The following is a 23968-nucleotide window of genomic DNA, read 5'->3' on the forward strand; positions in this document are numbered from 1 at the left end:
CATTTCTCATCTACTCAGATCATGCCTCATCGTTTCTCCTCTTGGGAGTGTCCATCTCTTACAGATATTGCTGTCATCCACAAAAAGACAAACCTTTGCTTTTAGCCATTCTGCAATATTATATATGAAAGTACTGAAAAGAACTCTTTTTGGACAGGAGCGGCAGCTGTCAGCAGGTTTGACAGCCGACGCTCAATTTTGCCGGCGTCTGTTCTCGACCTTTGGGTCGGCGATAATTTCTGAAAGTAGAATGTGCGGCTTGGCTGCACATTTTTCTTTCTGAATTGTGCGCGCATACCTAATAGGGCCATCAACATGCATTTGCATGTTGAGGGCCCTATTAGGTGTTGTGGGTTGGACGCGCGTTATCCTCCCCTTTCTGAATAAGGGGTAAGGGAAAACGCGCGTCCAAGAGCAGGCTAACAGTGCGCTCCGTTGGAGCGCTCTGTACTGTATCGGCCTGAAAGTTTATTAGACTAAAAGCCAGAAAAACATGTTGAGTATAATAGTGAATAAAAAATGAAGTATATAATTAACCAATTTTCTTAAATATATTGGGTTTTTTTTTTTTATCATTCCATGATTAAAATCAGTAATAAATATAGCTTATCAAAATGTATGCTATATTTTTAAAAACAAAGGTAAACAAGGAGGGCCCAAGGTTCATCATTGCCTTAATGTGGCTCTGCTTTAGTGAAATCGATGTACACAATACCCAGTATTCCCCTGATCTAATTCTGTGTTCACCTGTCAAAGAAATTGATCAGATTTGTTTACTTCCTTTGATAAAACCAGGCTGCCTTGGATCCTGTAATTTACTGGATTCAAGATACTCCATCCTTTCCTTTAGTAGTGATTATGTCAGTTTACTCACCACTGAGCTCAAACTAACTGGCCTTTAGTTATCAACTTTCTTCTCTGCTTCCACTTTTATGAAGGGTAAAGAAATTCGATTGCCGTGCAAGTCCACTTGAATGCACAAAAATAAAAGTTAATAAATAAAAACAAAATATAAGATACTTTTTTATTGGACTAACTTAATACTTTTCTTGACTACCTTTCAAGAGTTAGAACTCATCCTCAAATCAGAATAGAATGAGCAAAAGATAGCATGATCAGGAAATTTAAGTGAATCACAAAAGGCATTCCAATGTTCAGATGAAGAAGACTGAGGTTGAGGCGGGTTTTGATGGGCGATCGGAAGGTCACAGGCAGTAAAACGTTATGGCTCATAATGAGATAAGAAACTTAGGTCTTTGAGAACTTTTTTGTCAATTCCAAAGTGTATGATCATTCTTACTTCAAAAGTCTTGTATTCCTGGATTAAAGTAGGCTGATGATCATCCAAACTAATCTCTGAGTTTTGGGGAAAGAGTAATATTTTGCCTTCTTTTGGAACAATGGATATAACCACTGAAAAAATTACTGATATTCAGGAAGAGTTAACTTCTAATGTTGACAGAATGAGTTCTCCCATTTTAATAAAATTTCAGAAGTAGGTATCAAAAAAATGCTGCAAACAATGAGATCCTCCATATCTGCACTAGATCCTATTCCATCAAAACATGTCAGATTACTGAAATTAGATCTCTACTACACCTGTCTATAATTAATTCTGGTTTAGATCAAGGCCTAATACCACTTTCATTGATAGAAGTGCTAATTCAGCCTGTACCCAAGGAAGACAAGTTTGATCTGTCTAAACTCAACGATTAAAGACCTGTCTCTAATTTTTCTTTTCTGGTTACTTAAAAAATGTTCTATAATCCATTGTAGACTGTTTAAATAAGGTCAATGTTCTTCATCTGAGACTATCAGAATTTAGTCTAGGTTTTAGCATGGAATCCTCCCTTGTGGCATTAACTCATAAAATTAAGACAGATACTGGTTTAGAAAAGGAGGCACTTGTGGTCCTATTCAAAATGAGTGCCACTTTTGACTCAGTAAATAACACTTTAATGCTGCAATGCCTACAAAGTTAGTATTTCAATGGTTTCATTCATATTTAACTAATAGAACATTTAAGGTTACATAGAACAATCTAAATTGCCTGCTAAATCCCTTACATTTCAGGGTTCTTCAGAGCTCTGTGTTAAGCCCAATTCTTTTTCATTTGTACTTGACACTGTTAGCCACATTAATTCAGGAACATGGTTTTAGTGATTACTTTTACACAGATGGTATATAATATAGATTGTTTCCTATAACGAGCCTTCAATTACAAACTGGTGGAATTAAATTCATGATTGGCAGCTATAGCCTCGTGGTTGAGAGAACAAAAACTAAAACTTAACTCCTTAAAGAGAGAAGTTTTGTGGATTTTGTAAATCTAGCCAGTCTTTAAATAGCTTTCCCACCTTGTTAGATGTATCCTGGAAACATGGCAATGACTCTTGGAGTAAAATTTGATTCCACACTTATAAAGAATGACCAAATTTCATCAAATACGCAGGTTATAAATTACTTTTGTAGATCTTCTCATGGCCATATAGTTGCATAGATGCCACTACGCGCATTTGTTTGAAAATGATCCTCCCTGTGTTTAAGGCTTTGCATAGAGGTCCACACTCTGTATTTAGCAAATCATTTACAGCCTTACAAGCCATTACACCATTTACATTATATGCGGCAGGACCCCCTTCTTCCCCACAATGATTAGGTTGGAACATACTCATCAAACAGCCTTTACACTAGATGTTAGAAAAGGAATATGACGAATAAGGTTATCAAATTTGCAGATGATACAAAATTATTCAGAGTAGTTAAATCACAAGCAGACTGTGATACATTACAGGAGGACCTTGCAAGACTGGAAGATTGGGCATCCAAATGGCAAATGAAATTTAATGTGGACAAGTGCAAGGTGTTGCATATAGGGAAAAATAACCCTTGCTGTAGTTACATGATGTTAGGTTCCATATTAGGAGCTACCACCCAGGAAAAAGATCTAGGCATCATAGTGGATAATACTTTAAAATCGTCGGCTCAGTGTGCTGCAGAAGTCAAAAAAGCAAACAGAATGTAAAGAATTATTAGGAAGGGAATGATTAATAAAACAGAAAATGTCATAATGCCTCTATATCGCTCCATGGTGAGACCACACCTTGAATACTGTGTACAATTCTGGTCGCCGCATCTCAAAAAAGATATAGTTGCAATGAAGAAGGTACAGAGTAGGGCAACCAAAATGACAAAGGGGATGGAACAGCTCTCCTATGAGGAAAGGCTGAAGAGGTTAGGGCTATTTAGCTTGGTGAAGAGATGGCTGAGAGGGGATATGATAGTCTTTAAGATCATGAGAGGTCTTGAACGAGTAGATGTGAATCTGTTATTTACACTTTTGGATAATAGAAGGACTAGGAGGCATTCCATGAAGTTAGCAAGTAGCACATTTAAGACTAATCGAAGAAAATTCTTTTTCACTCAACGCACAATTAAGCTCTGGAATTTGTTGCCAGAGGATGTGGTTAGTGTAGTTAGTGTAGCTGGGTTCAAAAAAGGTTTGGATAGGTTCTTGGAGAAATCTATTAACGGCTATTAATCAAGTTTACTTAGGGAATAGCCACTGTTATTAATTGCATCAGTAGCAAGGGATCTTCTTGGTGTTTGGGTACTTGACAGGTTCTTGTGGCCTGGTTTGGCCTCAGTTGGGGACAGGATGCTGGGCTTGATTGACTCTTGGTCTGATCCAGCATGGCAATTTCTTATGTTCTCATGTTCTTAACTATCTAAATTTCCAGAAAAGTGTGAAAACATGGCTGGTCTCAAAAGCATATGGGATATTCTTCTCAAATCCCTAATTTAAATGAAGGGTTTTGATTTTGCTTACTCAATTTTTGTATTGGTTTTGATGCAATATCATTGTTTTATTTATTGATTTATTTTTTATTTATTGTGTTTTTAAAAGAACTATGAGATCGATATTCAACCACTGTGCTAGTTAGCTGGTTATATATAACCGGCTAATTTTAGGAGAGCCCTACCACCCGACCAGACAGGGTCATTCTTTATTCCGTGATGGGCCATTATCGCGTGCATTAGGATCTTATCTCACGTGATAAAGCCCTACCGCACACGATAATGGCCTCATCGCGGTGGTGCCTTGCTAATTAGGGAAAGGGGAGGAGTGTGGGTGGGATTTGGGCATGGTTATCGCCCGCCAGCACTGCCAGCGATAATGTTTTCCATATTTTCGCCGGCAGCACCACAGAAAATAACACAACCTTTTCCCATGGCACTATTGTGTTGCGGCTGCACCGCGGCAGGCAAAACCACATTGCTGTGATGCGGCCGGCTGCCCATTATCACCCTGCCCCTTTTTTTTGAGACTCATCATTCTGCTATAAATATAGAAGAATGATGAATCTAGGGGAGAGTTAGCAGCAGAAGGTAACCGCCTAACTCCAGTTTACTTATGCGGCTAAATCCACTCCTGCCTGCCCTTGAACACACCCCATCTTAGTTACTAGTTACCTGGCTAGAATTTAGCCAGATAGGGGCTGAATATAACTGGGTAAGCCATTTAGATGGATAACTATTACATTATCCCTCTAAATGATTTTTGAATATGGACTTCTATAGTTATAAATGGTAATGTATGCTTTATTGTATTATACTTGATTTTATATTGTGTAAATTATATTTTAATTTGTAAACCTCTTTGATGATCAGTAGGGAATTGCAATCAAATAATTTAAAATTTCCTGTAATTATCCTGATCATAAGGTCATTGATGAAGTAGTTTGGGTCCAGAAAGTGCTCACCCAGTGGGGAGTTGAGGAAGTGTGGGCTCCTACTCAAAACCCAGCAATAGGTTATAGCACCATCATGCAACAAATGAGATTTCTGATGCCTGCTGCCTCCAAAATGACTGAGAAAATACATTTTTTCAAGTTTAAAAGCAAAACAGTCCTTGGCTGGATACATGTACCCACAGTGCCATACAGCAACGGGAAAGCTTTTCAGCAAATGGTAGAGAATTTATCCTGTTATCTAGCCAAGGCCCTGGCAGTCCATTGCCAGAAGCGGAAGTCCTTGAGTTGCCAACTGTGTAGGCATGACCTGTTCAATTCATGGCAGTGCAGCGACAGTAGGTTTTTTCTGCAGGAGCTCATCTTTCATTGATTCTGTAGCGAGGGATCAGAGAGAATTTTTATGGCGCTGTATTTGAGGTTTTGTGGCTCCCTTGCACAAATTTACATAGTTACCTTCACCACTTGGTGTATACAAAACTTTATTGTTCTTCTCATGTTGCAAGCAGCTTACTGTTTTGGTTCAGGGCAGAATGAAATGTTGTTCCATTAATACAAAATGCCTTTGTGACAAGGTTAAAGGGTTAAATACACTGGGGTTGTTTTCTAAGTTTATCAAGCCCTTGGGGTTTAACTTGCACGTTGGCGGGGACAGTTCTGTTGCTCGTGGCTTTTTAAATTCCATGGATATTCTGGGGTTTTCACAGATAGTTGAGCAGCCAATGCATATTGCCCAACTTGTGCAGGATCTTGCTTTTCTATCTTTAATTAAATAGAGGAGGTATTCAGACTGAGGATGTGGCTATTGAGCCTCTTTCATGGACGGATTTCTTTTTAACAACATTTGAATTTATCTCCTGTCTCATTGTCAAGAAGCCTAAGACTATGAGATCACTAAGATCTAAAAAAGCCTTGGATCCTAAGAAAGTATTGATATGCTGAATAATTTTCAGCAGACATGCTGACTGTACCAGTTGAGGGTAAGGGTTGATCCTTAGAATTCTTCACTTACCGCAGCTCTTAATGTTATTGTGCCATTAAAGCAGTATTTTGTTGTTGGTTTAGAGAAGAGAGTCTTTGTCAGAAATCTAGACTGAGGACAGGCAAAGAAAAGTGTGCAAGGCTCTATAATGTGTATGCTAAAGCCATCCTTGTGGCAAAAGGGCTTGTTATTCAGATGGCAGCAGGCGCGAACAAAAGTACGCTGGATTTTATAAGATACGCGCGTAGCCGCGCATATCTTATAAAGTCCGGGGTCGGCGCGCGCAAGGGGGTGCACATTTGTGTAACCTGCGCGCGCCGAGCCCAGCACGCGCTGCCTGTTCCCTCCGAGGCCGCTCCGATTTCAGAGCAGCCTTGGAGGGAACTTTCCTTCGCCCTCCCCCCACCTTCCCCTCCCTTCCCCTACCTAACCCACCCCCCCAGCCCTATCTAAACCCCCCCCTTAACTTTGCGCGCATCGGCTGGCTGCCCCGCTCCGTGGTCCAGTCCCGGGGGCTGTTCCGGAGGCCGCGGCCACGCCCCCGGGCTGAAACCACGCCCATGTTGCCGCCCCTGAAACACCGCGCCCTGCCCCCTAAATGCTGCGTCATCCCGCCACGCCCCCGACAGGAAGCTCCGGGTCTTACCCGCGTCCCGGGGCTCTGTGCGCGCCGGCGGCCTATGCAAAATAGGCGCGCCGGCGCGCAGGGATTTTAAAATCCGCCCCTAAGTGATTACGGTATGTCCAAGAGTGTTGGTGTGATGAGCCGAAGCATTTATTCACTGTGACACAGGAGGCTGAGAAAAACACTGAATCAGCGGTTTTCTTTTCCACTTTTCTTATTTTCTGGATGTAGTGGGGTTAAAAATAGGCCACATAACCCCAGTCTTGCAAAGCCTTCATTGGCTGCCGGTAATTTTTAGAATAAAACATAAAATATTATGTACCATACATGATTTTATATGGAGAAAAGTCTGACTGGTTGTACATGTCAATCGGACTTCATGTCCCTCAACGGGAATTAAGGTCCGCAAATAAGGGTCTCCTTACAGTTCCCACCGTGAAATCTGCCCACGTAAGTGAGGTGAGAGACCGAGCTATCTCAGTCGCAGGTCCGAAACTTTGGAACTCTCTACCACAGAACCTGAGATTACAACCGGATTTGAGAAAGTTCAGAAAAGAGCTAAACACAAGGTACTTCCAACAGGCATTCATAGCTGACCCTGAATGAAAAGACTCTTCTAATTGTTTACTTTTTCTAGCTTTTACTTTTACTTGTTAGTAATGAATGTAGTTATCTTTTAGTCTTACTTATTTTATTAATCCTGTTTTTGTAATTTTTATTCTAATTATGTATTCTAATTATTCATATTTTAGGTTTTATTTTAATTGGATTGTAAACCGTAATGATAGAAACTTGTTTCTGTACTGCGGTATATAAAAATTGTACAAATAAAATAAATAAATAAATAAACAAACATAGAAAATGATGGCAGAAAAGGACCATCCAGTCTGCCCAGCAAGCTTATGGAAGCATCTGCAGTGCCATACAAGTCACCCCCTTACTTCGTTTCCCAAACCATCAGAGTCAGGGCCCCTGTTGGTTGCTGTCTGAGTCAATTCCCTGTTACCTCTTGCTGTTGAAGCAGAGAACAATGTTGGCGTTTCATCCAAGTATCAGGCATGATGGTTAAGGGCAGTAACCGCCACACTAGCAAATTACCCCCATGCTTATTTGTTTCCCCCTCATGCTTATTAATTTTCCCAGACTGTAAAATCTAATGACCTTGTTGGTTGCCATCTGAATCTAATTCCCCTTTTCCCCCTGCCTTTGAAGCAGAGAGCAATAATGGAATTGCATCAACCGTATGAAAGCTTATTGGTTAAGGGTAGTAACCGTCACACTAGCAAATTACCCCCATGCACTCTTTTCTTCATGTCCATCCTCTAGCCTTTAAGGATCCACAATGTTTATCCCATGCCCCTTTGAAATCTTTCACCGTTTTTGTCTTTACCACAATCCTCCAGAAGGGCATTCCAGGTATCCACCACCCTCTCCGTGAAGAAATATTTCCTGAAGGTTCTGTGTCGTCCTCCCTGGAGCTTTATTACTTGACCCCTAGTTCTACTGATTTCTATCCAATGGAAAAGGTTTGTTGATTATGCATCATTAAAACCTTTCAGGTATCTGAAGGTCTGTATGATATCTCCCATGCACCTCCTCTCCTCCAGGGTTTACATATTTAGGTCCTTCAATCTCTCCACATAAGTCCTTTGATGGAAGCCATTCACCATTTTGGTCGTCCTTCTCTGGACCGCCTCCATCCTGTTTCTGTCCCTTTTGCGATACGGTCTCCAGAATTGAGGCCTCACTGAGGACCTGTATAAGCTGATTATCACTTCCTTTTTTCTTACTGGTTATTCCTCTCTCTGTGCAGCCCCACATTCTTCTGGCTTTAGTTATTGCCTTGTCACTTTCCTTCAGCGTCTTCAGATCGCTACATACTATCACCGCAAAGTCCCTCTCTTGCTCCGTGCACAACAACCATTCACCCACCCAAGATGTACAGCTCTTTTGGATTGTTTCTTGAATTGAACCCATGGCCATCTTGGCTATTCAGTATTGGAAAACGCAACCTTATTGGAACAGTTGAGCAATATTATTACAGCTTCTTTGCAAGAAGATGTTTTCCCATCCCCATTTAAGCAGGCATTGATTTGTCCAGTTAAAAAAAAATATATATATACCTTGCCATCAAATTTTAGGCCAGTCTCGAATCTCTACCTGCTGGGAAAGATTATTGAAAAAATGTGTTTTATATAGTTAGATGAATTTGTAGAGGCCATTATTAGACTAGATCCTTAACAATCCGGTTTCTGGAGGGAGTTTTGCTCTGAGACAATACTCTTAGCTCTCACAGATGATATTCATCTAATTTTAGACAAAGGACATGTTGCTATTTTGATATTTGCTACAATGACATCTTAGATCAGGAGTAGCCAACTTTGGTCCTCAAGCGCCACTAACATGTCTGGTTTCCAGGATATCTATAATGAACATGCACATAAGAGATTTTCATGCACTGCCACAGTTATATGCAAATCTATCTCATGTATATTCATTGTGGATATCCTGAAAAGCAGATCTGTTTGTGGTTCTTGAGAAACCAGAGTTGGCCACCCCTGCCTTAGGCCATGCCTTGCTGTTGGGTTATCTATGTGATCTCGGTGCTAGGGATCCTCTCCTTAATTGGTGCATTCTTACTTAACAGGCTGTACTCAGAGAATGGTATCAGGAGATATGGAGTCTTTTAAATGGAAATTAAAATGCGGGGTGCCCCAAGGGTTTTATGTATTCATTTATTTATTTAAAATATTTATTAGCCACAACCTTCAAAGTTCAGGGAGGTGTACAATACATGCATATATAATGTATACGTTAAAAAAAATGACAAAAAAAATAAAAAGCCAATACAACAATAACAGACCTAACACCATATACCTGCTAGTTGCTTATTTAGGATGCTATATTGGCTCCAAAAGAACTTTAAAGCACTTATGTCAGTCAAAGGGAAATGTAAACATAACATACTATCGCAGCAATTTTTAAAAGCCCATTTACCTGCACTAAGTGCACTTAACATGGGTAAAAATCTATTGACCCCTTTTCTTATCCTTTCCTGCACCTCGACCGATTAAAAAAAATTAAATCTATAGGAATCCCCGAGAGCCAGACCTTTCACTTAAGAGGCCCGGGAAAAATGCCACTGGACCTCTCCCAAAGCTTACTTGACATCCTGGTGGTCTAGTGAGACTAGGCGTGACATCCCCCCCCCCCCCCACTCACTCCTGCTTTATTGTCACCATTTCTCAAAATGGCACTGGCTGACCCCAGCAACTCATGCGAGAGCAGGAAAGGAGAGCCTGTGGGCAACTGGTGCCATTTGGAAAAATGTTGCCAGCAGAGCAGGAGCAAATGGGAGTTACTCCTGCCCCCGACAGACCACCAGGATTTAGAGAAGTGCAGGAGGTGGAAAGTGGGTGCAGGAGGAGTGGGGAGCATTTTCAAGCTGTGGAGCTTCTTAACTAGGGGCAGGGCCTAAGGGGCCTTCTTATACATTTGTATTTTTTTAATAGGTTGAGGTGCCGTTGGGGGGGGGTCCTACTAGACCCCCAGGGATATTTCAGACACTCCAGTAGGGTGGGGGGGGGGGTCTTCTCTGGGGCCTTTGCATTCCCTTTAAAACCTGGCAACCCAATGATGGGAGGCTGCCATAGTGCGTTGCTGTGATCGGGAACCCACAGAAAACTACCACAGGATTCACTAAACTGTAGTACTTGGTACTGAAATCTAGTAAATCCTTTTGTATTGATGCTGCACCTTAGTAAATAATCCCCTATGATAGTTCCTGAGCAATGGACTTACTCAAAGTCACAAACACCATCAGCGAGAAAAGTGGGATTTGAATCTTGTCTTTCCTGTTCTGAAGGAACTAAAAAATAGAATTTCGGACCTATTAGTAAAAATTTGTAACCTGTCATTAAAATCATCCATTGTACCTGAAGACTGGAGGGTGGCTAATGTAACCCCAATATTTAAAAAGGGCTCCAGGGGCGATCGGGAAACTACAGACCAGTTAGTCTGACTTCAGTGCCAGGAAAAAAATAGTGGAAAGTGTTCTAAACATCAAAATCACAGAACATATGGAAAGACATGGTTTAATGGAACAAAGTCAGCATGGCTTTACCCAGGGCAAGTCTTGCCTCACAAATCTGCTTCACTTTTTTGAAGGAGTTAATAAACATGTAGATAAAGTTGAACCAGTAGATGAAGTGTAGATTTTCAGAAGGCATTTGACAAAGTTCTTCATGAGAGGCTTCTAGGAAAAGTAAAAAGTCATGGGATAGGTGGCGATGTCCTTTCATGGATTACAAAATGTGTAAAAGACAGGAAACAGAGAGTAGGATTAAATGGGCAATTTTCTCAGTGGAAGAGAGTGGACAGTGGAGTGCCTCAGGGATCTGTATTGGGACCCGTACTTTTCAATATATTTATAAATGATCTGGAAAGAAATACGAGTGAGATAATCAAATTTGCAGATGACACAAAATTGTTCAGAGTAGTTAAATCACAAGCAGATTGTGATAAATTGCAGGAAGACCTTGTGAGGCTGGAAAACTGGGCATCAAAACGGCAGATGAAATTTAATGTGGACAAGTGCAAGGTGATGCATGTAGGGAAAAATAACCCATGCTATAATTACACAATGTTAGGTTCCATATTAGGTGCTACTACACAAGAAAGAGATCTAGGCAAAATAGTGGATAACACATTGAAATCGACAGTTCAGTGCGCTGCGGCAGTCAAAAAAGCAAACAGAATGTTGGGAATTATTAGAAAGGGAATGGTGAATAAAACGGAAAATGTCGTAATGCCTCTGTATCGCTCCATGGTGAGACCGCACCTTGAATACTGTGTACAATTCTGGTTGCCGCATCTCAAAAAAGATATAATTGGGATGGAGAAGGTACAGAGAAGGGTGACCAAAATGATAAAGGGAATGGAACAGCTCCCCTATGAGGAAAGACTAAAGAGGTTAGGACTTTTCAGCTTGGAGAAGAGACGACTGAGGGGGGATATGATAGAGGTGTTTAAAATCATGAGAGGTCTAGAACGGGTAGATGTGAATCGGTTATTTACTCTTTCGGATAGTAGAAAGACTAGGGGGCACTCCATGAAGTTAGCATGTGGCACATTTAAAACTAATCGGAGAAAGTTCTTTTTTACTCAATGCACAATTAAACTCTGGAATTTGTTGCCAGAGGATGTGGTCAGAGCAGTTAGTATAGCTGTGTTTAAAAAAGGATTGGATAAGTTCTTGGAGGAGACGCCCATTACCTGCTATTAAGTTCACTTAGAGAATAGCCACTGCCATTAGCAATGGTTACATGGAATAGACTTAGTTTTTGGGTACTTGCCAGGTTCTTATGGCCTGGATTGGCCACTGTTGGAAACAGGATGCTGGGCTTGATGGACCCTTGGTCTGACCCAATATGGCATGTTCTTATGTTCTTGGGTCTCAACGTGCTGCTGTAATCATTAGACACTCCTTCTCCTTCTGGCTCTCTTCACTGATTGCATAGTGGTTACACTGCAGGGACTGTATGGAGGAGGATTTTCTATTCAAATCTCTGTATTCATTTGTTGTTGTTAAAACAAGCTGAAACATGCACACTTCAGTGTTTGCATCATTTTACTGTAAATTGAATGACTATTTTCTTCCACCCTGGATTCCGAGCAGGGTGTGATCATCATCCTGTTTTTATTTAATTTTTTTTTCTTTTTCAAAAATTCCTTTATCAAACATTTTCCATTACAAAATTGACATTAGATTCTACACATTTCAGCTTTCTCATAAAATAAACCATGCAAGATGAACAAAATAAACTTACACAATTTAACAGTATGGCAGTGGCTTTGGGAAATTGTGATCTTTTACTGAAACAGTACGGGAGTTATCTAGAGAGAGTTAACTGCACATGAACTTTTCAGACTGCATAGTTCCCTTCTGAACTCTTCACTACCATCCTAGTCCCTAGTCATGTGCTATTGGTTGCATTCTGTAGTGATACTGCATGAGACTTGCCAAACTGGGTATCCACAGCAGGTACGTATACAAGAAATACGGAATGTATAGTGTTGTCTCCCAGATGTTGTAAGCCTTCCAGCTTCAAGGACTCGGAGTCATAATGTAGAGCATCACTGAAGCTGGGGTGACATCCTTGACTGTTACATTAAATAGCCTGCGATTGCTCTATCTTCAGTAACTGCCTAATCCTATTTTGAGCTAAAGTTTAGTATTTGCCTTCACAATGTCCTACGGACCCAAGAATTTGCATTCAGACACATGCAATAAAAGTAACTGAAAGAGCTGACCTGGTTGGCTCTGTTGGCAATTGCCATGGGGAAAGGTCCCAGATTTGGTCTTTCACTCCCAGGGGTCAGGTGGGACGAGAGCTGGGGATGCTGTGAAGACAGCATAAGCCTGGAGGAAAGTAGAGAGGGGGGGGGGGGCAAGAGTCGTGGTCATTGTTTAAGGGCTACCCCTTTTGGCTGGATTCAGGGCTCTGGAAGAAACCCTGCTAGATGGATCCTGACCTGGAACCATCACTGCAGTCAGACTAGATATGTTGGGATCAGGGGTAGGGGATATAAAAAAAAGGTAGGAAGGAAAATCACCAGGTAGTTGTGAGTGAAGGCTCAAGGAACCAGATCCAACCCCTGTTCAGACTGAGCTGGAAGTACAAAGGAGCAGGAGGAAATTGCTGGGTTAAAAAAATATATACGAAAACTATTGCAAAAATATTATAGCTTGCAACTTGATAAAAATTTAACAAGAATGTTAAATCTGGACTTTCCGTGCTGTGCGACAAATTTTACCAAGGACATGCTAAAAATGATCTTCCGTAGCATGGTCTCAGTTCTAACTTGCACGTTAACACAAAAAAAGTGGAATATCTACACTAACTGCCTGGTGCTAACTGGCTGCCGAACGGACGCTCTAGAAAGTGAGTGGATTCCGGAGTAACATTAGAAAATATTTCTTCACAGAAAAGGCAGAGGATGTATGAAATGGCATTCCACTGGAGGTAGGAGAACAGGGGCGGCTGGCTCTGGTCCTCAAGAACCACAAACAGATCTGGTTTTCAGGATATGACATCACCATCTTAAATTTAACATGGCCAAAGTCGAAACTTTTGCTTCTACTCCCCCCTACCCTCTCCGCAAATCGATTCTCCTCTTCCTTTTCTTTCTTTCTGTGTAGATGGCACTCTCATCCTCCCAGCTCTCTCAATCATGTAATCTTTGATGCCTTGATATTCTTCTCTATGCGTATTCAAGACACTGTTGAAACGTACTGCTTCTTCCTCTATAATATTGCTAAAATCCATTCCGTTTTTCTGAACATGCTACCAAAATGCTCATCCACTTTGTTGTCACCTCCTACTTAAACTACTGCAGCTTGCTTTTTGCAGGTCTCCTGCTGAACTGTCTTTCTCCACTACAATCCATTCAAAACTCAGCTGCACGACTTATCTATTTTCAGGGTTGCTATGACCATGTAACGCTTCTTTTCAAGTCGCTACACTGGGTCGCTGTCTGCTTATGCATACAGTTCGAGCTTTTCTTACTCACCTATAAATGCATTCACTCTGCAGCTCCTCTTACCTATCTCCTCTTCTCTCTTCCTACACCCTTCCTCATGAAGTCTGTTCATCTAGCAAGTCACTCTTATCTGTGCTCTTCTCCTCCATCGCCAGCTCCTGACATCTTGTTGCCTGGAATAGACTTTCTGAATTAGTGCATCACCTTTTTGAAGCTGCTATTAATCCTTAGTACTTCTCTACAATAAATACAGTTCCCACACACTCTTGTTTGTCATGTATATTTGACCTGAGATTAAAAGCTCGATGGAGCAGGGACTTTTCTTATTTGTATCTGTATAGCACTATGTATGTCTAGTAGCATTTAAAAAATAAAAGTAGTGTTACTGGAGGTAGTAATAGAAGTAATGAAAATGCATGAGAGATACTTGCATGTACTGCTTCAATTGTATATAAATATAGCTCATGCATATTCATTATGGATATCCTGAAAACCAGGCCTATTTGTGGCTCTTGAAGACTGGAGTTGGCCACCCCTACAGTAGAGGCAAGAGCAGTAACAAAATTCAGGAAAGCATGGGATATGCACAGGGGATCCCCAGGTGAGAAGAAGTGAAGAGAAATACATTTTGCAGACTAGATGGATCTTATGGCTCTTTATCTGCCATCATATTGTATGTTTCCTAGAGATGTGCATTTGTTTAAAATTAATGCGCAAAACATGATGAATAAGGGTAATTCATTTCATTTGGGGGCCCCGAAACAAATGGAGGGCCCCTCGAATGAAATGAACCTTATTTGTTGCATTCATTTTAAATTAATGCATCAGGCCTAGGCAGGAGCCGCGGCCTATGCCTGAACGCAACACTGGCAGCTCAGCCTAGGCTTAGGCCCAAAACCGGGGCCTTGCCTAGGGCATAGGCCAAAGCAGGAGCTATGGTCTAGACCCAAGCGCAATGCCAGAGTCTTGGTCTAGACCTGGGCCAATGCTGGGACATCGGCCAAGCCCCCCCCCCCCCCCCCCCCCCCCCCGAACAATCACTTGCCTGATCCGTCAGGTATGCACAGAAGCAGTCAGGCTGGCTTCCTACTCCTGGGTCTTGAATCGTGACCCAGCCTGATGCCTGGGCCAGGCCTGACATCACGGCTCAGCCCTGAGGCCGGGTTTTGACACTGGGGTCTCAACCCAGACCCAAACCCGACGCCAGGATCTGCCCTGGAAGCTGGGTCCCGATGCGTGGGGACCCGACGTAGTGTCAGTGCCCCATGAAGGCACTGACACTATACCGGGGCCTTGGCCCAGTATAGTGTCAGTGCCGTACATCAAAATGGTGGCTTCTTCTGGGGTAAATTAATTCCAACATGTCCCCAGCAGGCAGCATCAGGTGAAGAAGGAAAGTAAAAAGAGAAATCTTCGGAGCTGCTCTGAGGACTAGGATCTGGGCCTGGGCTTGATGCTAAGCTGAGCCACAGGCATTGGGATTCAGCATCCAGGACATCCTTGGACATTGGGCCTGGGCCTGGGCCCCAGTGCCAGGACCCAAGTTGAAGCTCTGGTGTAGAGACACAGTTTTTGGGCCAGTGTCCGAGTCGAGGCCATGGGCCAGGGTATGAATTGAGGCCCTGTTGACCGACCTTTGGGCTAGGTCACAGTGTTAGGTCTGGGCCCAGGCTCTGGCCTAGGCTGAGGCCCAGGCTTTGGGACCCAGTCTGTGGGCCAGGCCCCAGCATCTGGACTGAGGCCCTAATGTTGGGCTTGGATCTGGGTGGAGGCCCTGGCATCATGAACTGCTCTCCGGTCCAGGCTGCGCTGTCGGCAGGCTCCGGCCTAGGCTCTGACGTCAGGATCCTCCCTTCAGGCCAGGCCATGGCTTAGGCTGATGCAGAGATTGTGGCTACCTACAGCGTCCTTAGCTGAGGCTTCGGCCTGGCCCTAGGACTTGCTGATAAATCCTCACCAGACCGGGCAAGTAGGGGCTGAGAGGGATCCTAGGCCTGGTATTTTTCTGGGTGGGTGGGAGAGAGGGACAGGAAGCCTTGGGAAACCCGGTTTTTGGTTTTTTTTTCTCTCTTTTAATGTTCACTTCATTTTTTTTCACAAGAATGAAACGAATCAAACATTCCACGAACTGAATTTCGTGGGAACAAACTTCTAAAAAGTGAACTAAAAACAAAAACTTTTTTTTTTCCCCCTGCACACTTCTAACGTTCCTCTGACCACAGAGGTAGATTACAGATGGGTTTTGATGCATGGGTGAGACCTGGAACATTGTTTTCAAAATATCAAAACATGATGTTTGAGGAAAAATACGTTAAGAAAGTCCCATATAATGAGTCTGAACGTGAATGTTAAGATATCACAATCAAAGGAACCTTCACCAAAACTTTAACCATTCCAACAAAAACTGAGCCTCAATAATTTTGAAGTGACGGCTGTTCAGATATGTTGATTATGCATGCAGGCTATCCAGAGTATAAACATCAGTCCCTCAATTTAGTTTTCCAATTTTGTGTGTATACATATAAAAACATTTTACAATAATGTAATGTGCTTCCCTCCATGCTCAGCAACTTGCCAACACAGAGCCGTATTTCGAGATCCTCTCTCTGCCTCAGGGAATAAAGAAGGTCTCAAAAGAATTTCTTTGTGCATGCTTTCTATTAAGACATACTATTTATCCGTGGAAACATTGGAGTAGTTATTTTTGTACTGTTGGAATCTGGAAACATCTATAATCTGTTTCTGCATACAACTGGTAATCAACAGCACTCAGAAGCAGTTAATACGGGTTTAGGATATTAAGTTATAACACTATTTTCACTACTTTTGGCGTAAAGCATAGCACAAATATCAGTGTATTGGTGTTAGGCCTCCTTCAAGATTCCAAACTGATTTCTTCAAATAAATTGAATAAAAAATGAGGTAACTTGCAATTGGAAATAATTTGGCTCTGATTAGTACTTAAGGGTACAACATGGATTTTTAAATCCCCTGGCAGGTCATTGTCAAAGAGACCAGGGCTGCTATAGTAAGGAGTTTAATTTCATGCACTCCATCAGCTTTATAGTATCTTCTTGTGCAGTTTCGTAGGCAGTATATTTATTTTTATAGGTGCAAAGACTGTGCTTTAAGCTAAGAAGTGTGAGTACAGTCTTTCCAACTCCATTCACAGAAAAAGGAAAGTGATACCTATAATGTGTCTTGGAATGCTTCTAGCTTGGTCTTTTTCCAGGCTCGATAGCTGTAGCTATGGCAACAGAACTCCCAGCTTTTTTTGCATTGGTAATATTCCAGTGCCCTGAAAATATTTGTAACTTACTGAATATGCTGAAGGATAAGCAAGCTGTTGCTGGTTATTATTCATTCATTCTGTTCATGTACATGTGGACAGTGAGCACAGGTCGAGTTCATACATGGAGGCACTCAGTTGCTTAGCTTTGTGCTCTGAGTTCGACCAGTCTGTAGTAGAAACATGAAGGTAAAATGTGGGCGAGAGGGGCAGTCTTGCTTTCTAATTGATTTGAGCTGCTTTGCAAAGGTAACCCTAAGTTTTATTTATTTTAGGGTGTTATCCTGATTTTTTTTTGTTGTTGTTGTTTAATTTTTCCTGAGGTAGCAGGATCAGCTTTTGTTCAGCTTTAGTTTACATCTGATTTGGGGATCATGTGATGCATTAAGCGGAGAAGGCCATGTTTCTCTCCTCTCCGGGGATCCTCTCTCCTTTTTCTTGTTTTGCAGTTCAATCGCTGCTATTTTTTTGTCGGCAAACACCAGCCTACCTTCAGCAAGATTAGGGGATTAGGGAGTTTATGGGTGTCGGCACTTTTGGGATGGTCTCAAGATTGCCTCGTAAAGAGGACAAGGCCAAAGCGGGCAAAGCTAAGATGGCAGATGCCACGGTAGCAGGCACTGGAGCCTCCCTAGACACGCAGTTAACAGCAGTAACAGTGGCGGTCACAAAAGCCGTAGAAGTTAAATTTGGGAAACTGGCTGCCTTGTTGCCAGAATATCAGAGTTCCAACAAAATTTAACTTCCATTGAGGGCTAGGTATCTGCTGCAGAGGATCACATTCACATTCTAGAAACTTCCCTAGCACAATGCCGAGCTCTCAATAGATGCCTGGGAAACAAGGTAGATTATCTTGAGAATTATTCCAAAAAAGCAAATAGAATGTTAGGAATTATTAGGAAGGGAATGGTTAATAGAACGGAAAATGTCATAATGCCTCTGTATCGCTCCATGGTGAGACCGCACCTTGAATACTGTGTACAATTCTGGTCGCCACGTCTCAAAAAAGATATAATTGTGATGGAGAAGGTACAGAAAAGGGCAACCAAAATGACAAAGGGGATGGAACAGCTCCCCTATGAGGAAAGACTAAAGAGATTAGGGCTGTTCAGCTTGGAGAAGAGACGACTGAGGGGGGGGATATGATAGAGGTCTTTAAGATCATGAGAGGTCTTGAATGGGTAGATGTGATTTGGTTATTTACACTTTCGAATAATAGGACTAGGGGGCATTCCATGAAGTTAGCAAGTAGCACATTTAAGACTAATCGGAGAAAATTCTTTTTCACTCAACGCACAATAAAGGTCTGGAATTTGTTGCCAGAGGAGGTGGTTAGCGCAGTTAGTGTAGCTGGGTTCAAAAAAGGTTTGGATAAGTTCTTGGAGGAGAAGTCCATTAATGGCTATTAATCAATTATACTTAGGGAATAGCCACTGCTATTAATTGCATCAGTAGCATGGGTTCTTCTTAGTGTTTGGGTACTTGCCAGGTTCTTATGGCCTGGTTTTGGCCTCTGTTGGAAACAGGATGCTGGGCTTGATGGACCCTTGGTCTGACCCAGCATGGTATGTTCTTATGTTCTTATGAGGAATAATATCAGACTGGTCCTCATTCCAGAAAGTGTATCTGATAATGGTTTAAGCTCTCCCCTTGAATCCCGGCTGGATTGGACCTCATGGCATGGCTCACTTTGGGTAGAAAGAGTTCACTGCCTAAGTCCTATTATCCAAAACAGAACGGCTCCATGTATAGTCATAGCATGAACTTAAATTGTGTGCACATGGTGGAACTTCTGAGGGCTTTTCATAAATGACATGAACTCTGATATGAAGGGAAGAAAATCCTTCTGTTGCAAGACCACTCTGTAGTGGTAGGGGTGAAAAGGAAATAATTTGCTCTGTATGTAAGCAATTCATAAAATGAAAGATGATAACTTTCAGACTGGCATGCGGGTGCACATTTGCACGCGTTCATCAGCCTGTGCCCAGGGACACGGCTGTTTTTCGCGGATATATATGCGCACATGTTCTAAAATAACCTGGCTGTGCGCACATGTGCACCAAATTTTAAGTGGGTGTGCGCATGGGCACGCAAATCCCGCTTCTACTGCATAAGTTGGGGGATTTTAACAGGGGTGCGTGCCCACCCCATTCCCAGTTTACCAGTTCATCCACCAGTTCACCCAGTTAACAGCTAGGTCCTCTAACCCCCCCTAGTTTGATAACCTACACGCCCCCTATTTACCCCAGGCCCTTTAAACCCTTCAGAAATTGTTTTATTTTATAACTTGCACATCATCCGTAGCAGACGTAAAGTTGCGCGTCAGGGGACACGCACAGCTCTTAGCCCAGAGCACACCCATGCCCTACCTCTTCTTGGACATTTTGTAGCGCACCACGCGTTTGCATGTGTATCTGAGCGCTTTTTAAAATACGGTCGGCATGCAGAAGCCCGACTTCTTTGCGCATTACCTAATGGATGTGCGCAGCGGGCTTTTAAAATTCACCTTTGAATGTGTGTCACTTTACTTTTCCCAGCAAAACTTAAGTCATTCATCAAGGGGAAAAAAATATATAATTTTTGAAATCGCAGAGGACACAGTTGTTTTTCTCTAAACTTTGGGTGAGACTTGACATATACTTTTTGAGAGCTTATGAACACCTACACAAAGGACTCTGCAACACTTGTGATTTGATGGATTCTCTTCTCTTGAAGATTAATTAAAAAGCAACTTTTCTAGAAATGATGAAGGCTGTTGCTTTATTGTAGTCTATTTTTATAGGTGATTGACAGGCAATTATTGTATTTCTTTGCATTCAGTGGTCTACATGCCCCAAAGGTGTTATAATAGTTTTGTTTTAAAAGGAAGCTATCAATATATTGATGAGTGAAGAGAGAGGGGAGTACCTAGCATATACAAAGAGATTTATATGCTGGTGATTTGGTTGAAGGTTATCAGAGCCATAGCTTGCCTATGGCCAATATGGCCTCAGCCATAGGCGCTGCTACCTGAAAGGTTGCAATAGTGCTGCCGGGAGATGTCGCTCTGAGGAGTAGCAACACCATGGCCTTACCAGAACTGGCAGCAGGGCCTCTGGAGGAGGAGGATTGGTATGATCTGCTCTGCAGGAAGGAGCTCTAAGGCAGAGCTGCATCGACCGACTTGACCCCAAGAAGTAGCCCTGTTGGCTGCGAGGGATGAAGGAGACTGCTGCTGCTATTTCAAGAGGGAAGTTAGAGCAAGAGAGAGAGAGAGAGCAGGGGTGTTTTAGTATTTTAGGCCCTGTCTTAATGTTTGCAGTGTTATCTATTCATGGGTAGGTTGTTGCTGTTTGAGTGCTGGCAGTTAGTGCTATTTTGAAAGTGTATTTTTTATCTTGTGGCTTTCAGAGGGCCAAGCCCATGCCCATGCTGTTATAGTAAGCCTAGTATCATATGGGTTCCAAGTTTCCGTTTTGCTTTTATGCAGGGTTTTCTGGTTGGCACCGCAGATGTGCATGTAAATATAACATACATATTACAAGTGATATTTTATCTCAGGCTGAATATCCTTTTTCATGTAAAATCTGTTATTATAAATGTATAATTTTTAATTGTGTGTAGGGAGGATGTGACAAGCTGGGTTGGGTGTACAAGGCTGTACCGGTCTTGGGCATTGCTGTACAAACATTTGCGAGAGTCTCCTAGCTCGTAGTGTCATGCTTTGTTGAATGGGTGAGGGCGCGACTTTTCACTTGGCTGTAGGTGCTAAATTGCCTGGCTGTGGCTCTGAAGGTTATTGTTGGGCATGTAAGGATTGGGAGTTTAGGAATAGTTTACACCCAATTCATCTGACAATGACATGCAGGTATATATTTTTGGAAGGCACTGATGTAAAAACATGTTTAAAGTTCTGAGGTTCAGTTTTCTAAAAATATTTAATTACCCTCAGGCTCTGGCATTAAATGCTATACCTGCAGTAAGAATGCTCTGTAGGAATTCTGGATTGGAGTAGTAAACTGGAAATATTGGATGAATTTCATTTAAAACTAGGGGTGTGCATTGATAATTACATCATTTTGTGTTTGATTAGTTTCATTAGGTGCCCATTTTCATTTTTTTTAAATCTGTGAGGTGTCTTTTCTTTCTTTTTTCTTTTTAATTTTAGTGTGCACTATTCAAGTTACAATAGTGTGCACTAAATGGACGTATTGCACACTAAATCGAAAAAGAAACACAATTTTGTGAAACATACTATTGTTTCAGTTTTGAAACAATATGAAATGACATAGGCCATGCCATTAAAAAATGAGAGCACATCCCTATTTGAAACTACAAGCCACTCAACACCCACCTGAGCTTAGCTATGTTACATTACAATATGTAAAAAAAAATTCTAGTATGTGTGAGGAAAATATACCAGCCTTGTATTTAGTGGTTACTCTGCCACAGAGTGGACACGCCAGAAGGAGTAGAGAGAATGAGAAGCAATTTAAGGAGGCTTGAATGGAGGTCAAGGATATTGCAGCTGGGATTCAATGTCAAGAAGTGCAGAATCATGCATCTGGGTGTGGTAATCCAAAAGAGCTGTATGTGATGGGGGATGAAGGGCTGTTGTACAAGGAGCAAGAGAGGGACCTTGGAGTGATAGTGGCTAGAGATCTGAAGATGGCGAAGCAATGTGACAAGGCGATAGCTATAGCCAGAAGGATGCTGGGCTGCATAGAGAGAGGAATAACCAGTAAGAAAAAGGAAGAGATAATCCCCTTGCACAGCTCATTGGTGAGGCCTCACCTAGAGTATTGTGTTCAGTTCTGGAGACCGAATCTCAAAAGGGACAGAGACAGGATGGAGGTGGTCCAGAGAAGGGCAAAATAAATGGTGGGGGGTCTCAATCAATTGACTTATGAGGAGAGATTGAAGATCTTAAATATGTACACCCTGGAAAAGAGAAGATGCAGGGGGGATATGATTCAGACCTTCAGATACCTGAAAAGTGTTAATGATGCATAATCAACAAACCTTTTCTGTTGGAAAGAAATCAGTAGAACTAGGGGGCATGTAAGGAAACTCCAGGGAGGACGACTCAGAACCAACTTCAGGAAATATTTCTTCACGGAGAGGGTGGTGGATGCCTGGAATGCCCTGATGAACAATGTGCAGGGATTTTGTTTTTAAATCCTCCCGTGTTCTTCACCCTCCCCCTCCGCAAAGCACACCTGACGATTTAAAAATGAAATCCCTGCACGTTGTTCATCAGGGTCTGCCCACAGCATTTCAACCTACTTTGTACAACTTAAGGTTGAGAAAAAGTGGACGTATAATGTTTTTCAATAAATACATTTGATTCCATAGTAGTGGAAATCTTTCAGAGGGTTTGGAGTGAAAACCCATGGGTGAGCTTTATTTCACAGCAGAGATCTGCTAAGATTTTGCAATGTTTGTGCAAATTTAAAGCACTACCGGTTGGGCATTAGCATAATTTCTGAATTTGTCAGTTTATATTTGCAGTAGCCCCTCTGCAGTGGAAGGTGTTTATAGATTGAATTTAAAAATCCTATGAAAGAGTTAAGCACCTGAGGAAAATCCGTCCCCAGTTCTTATCTGGCTAAAAAGGCTGTTATTTAATCGATAGTCATGAAACAATGATAAAACAGGCTTGGAGAAGCTTGGGGGCGTTTCAGCTGCCGTGTTTATCCGTGGAAGTCCTGGTATATTAACGTTTTCCAATGAGGGTAAAGATCAAAGGCCAAACGTGTTTTGGTCGGAAGAAACAAAGTTAGGTTGTGTAATTTTGGCAGACAGAAACATAATCTTGGAGGGTTTCCTGAGAATGCTGGCATTGTGTACTGTGTGCTGAGTAATCTTATGAGGCGTGGCAAGGCCACTTCCTAGGAATAGGTGTGTGTTTATTTTTATTTTTTTGCTTAAATCAAGGAAGCTGTCATTCTGTATGTTCGTATCACCACTGGGTCTGGCTTTTGAAACTACAACAGAGATACCACTTAAACATAAAATGGGTTTGGGTGGGATTAATGAAAATGAGGTTCATTATCGTACACTTTTATCGCCGGAAAAAACTACACCTTTTTTCCTGGTGTTAAGCTGTGCAATTTGCCCGAAACGGCCATGACAGAATTTGCGATAGAACATTGAAGTAATCTCATTTTATTCGGACTTTCCTCACGCCAAATGACGTCAAATCTTCACTGAGGTGTACTGTGCTGTTCGTACGTCTCACTCTGCATGTGAAACTGGCCCCAGAGCCTCTCCTCAAGTTACTAGCTGGCTCTCCTATAAATAGTTGACTACTATGTGTGCCACCCCAGAGTGTGTCTGTCTGTCTGTCTCCATGCAAAGCACTAAGATAGTGTGCAATAATATTATCATAGTCTTGCCCCTTTTTCTTATCATGTTATAATTATAGCATTTTGATGAATCTAGGGATAAGTCAGAAACATTATCCAAGAACTCTATGGACCTTCACCAGAACCCGGAAATTCTCCTTGTTATTGTCCTTTCTGTATCCTGTAATTTTATTGTAATGTTGTTTTCACTGTTTTGTGTACATGTTTTTTCTGTCTTTTATTTTAACCACTTTGAAGGTAATTTTGTAATGGCCTGGATTAGAAAGTCAGCAAATACATGCATAAATTACACCAATGTTCAAAGCAAACTTAGGAATGTATGCTTGATTTGAAAAAAATCTCACACAATTACATCAAATAATTTGCACACCAGACATTTTCCTGAAAATGTACATGCTTGCCTTTTTTGGAAATCCGAAAAGCGTGCACGCA

Source organism: Rhinatrema bivittatum, chromosome 9 (genome assembly GCF_901001135.1).
Source record: "Rhinatrema bivittatum chromosome 9, aRhiBiv1.1, whole genome shotgun sequence".
Classification (NCBI taxonomy): Eukaryota; Metazoa; Chordata; class Amphibia; order Gymnophiona; family Rhinatrematidae; genus Rhinatrema; species Rhinatrema bivittatum.